Genomic DNA, 1,386 nt, shown 5'->3' on the forward strand with positions numbered 1-1,386 from the left:
GTTGGCCAATTTCTGCTGAAGCGAGGAGGCTGTACCTGTAGGAAATCTTTGACTGTCTGCATAGAGTTTGCCTTATCCTCCATTTTCTTTAAGACTTCTTCTGCTTTAACTCCAAAAAGAACATCCTGCTGTAAGGGAGCATCTAGAAGCTTTGCTTTAACATGATCAGGCAGAGTTTGTTCCTTTAACCAAGCATGCCTGTGTATAACAGACCCAGTGACAGCTGCTCTGCAGGAAGCCTCCAAAGAATCAAACCCACATTGTAAAGTATGTATGCCCACCTGTTCAGTTACATGCAACAGATCCTGCATTTCTTTTAATTCAGACTGTTGAGGGAGTGTGCTCATTTTTTTGTTTTAACTGAGACATTAGAAATTGCTGATATTTTAGCATGTGAAACTGGCAATTTAGTGCCCTCATAGCTAGAGTGGCTAAGGTGTAAACCTTTTTCCCTCACCTGTCTAGTACTCTGGAGTCCCTTTCAGAGGGTACAGGATTTTTAGCCATAGAAGCCTTAGCCCCTTTGGGACACTGGGAGATGGTCTCTGGATCAGCAACGGGACTTTTGTAAAGAAATTTGTGGGAATCAGCACTCTATAGTATCTGTCAGGTTTGGCCGGAGCAGGAGGCAGAGAGTCCGGGTTCAAACTGGATTCTAAGTAAACATCATCCACAATGTCTAAAACTGGGGGGATGGCAAGTGGTCTGTGCTGGGGGAGAAACTCTCCGAGACTTTTCTTTGAGTCAGAGTAGTCCTGACCTTCCCAGTGAAAATGTTCCCTCATAGTGTGTAAAGTTTCCCCAAAGGAGTAGTCTTTGGGGGAGAAGCTGAGGGAATGGAATCCTCAGCATCAGAATCTTCAAAAGGGGAGAATGAGTAATCTTGGTCCTCTGAGGAACCTGAGGAAATAGACACTTGTTCAGAGGATACATAATCTTCCTCTTGTATAGGCCTTTTGTCAGGAGGGGGTTGGGAACCCCTGATTAAAGAGATCAAATCTTCAGCCATTTTGAGCATCTGTTTCTTAGGCATGGGGCCTTGAACAGGGGACTGAAGTGCAGTCTTTTTAGGTTTAATAGGAGTCTTCGTCTTAGGATACGTTTTAATGGTGAGAGTCGGTCTGAAGACTCCTTCAGAAACCGAAGTTTTTCTGCAACACCGACATCTTTTTCAGCAGTGTCATCGGTCGGGGCTGAACAAAATGGCTACGTCGGCCTGGTACTTTCCACCAAAAGTTCTGAAGCGGTCTCAGGTTCCAGATCTGCGGTAGTCAGGAGCTGCATCGGAGCCTCACTTTAGACCAGTGAACTGGAGACCGGACCAGCCGAGGCCTCGGAGTCTGGCTTGGGTCTAGGCTGCCTGTCCTTATCCTTGCGTTTTTTGTG

The sequence above is a fragment of the Protopterus annectens genome, chromosome 15.part0 (genome assembly GCF_019279795.1).
Source record: "Protopterus annectens isolate FY-2018-M chromosome 15.part0, PAN1.0, whole genome shotgun sequence".
Lineage (NCBI taxonomy): Eukaryota > Metazoa > Chordata > Ceratodontiformes > Protopteridae > Protopterus > Protopterus annectens.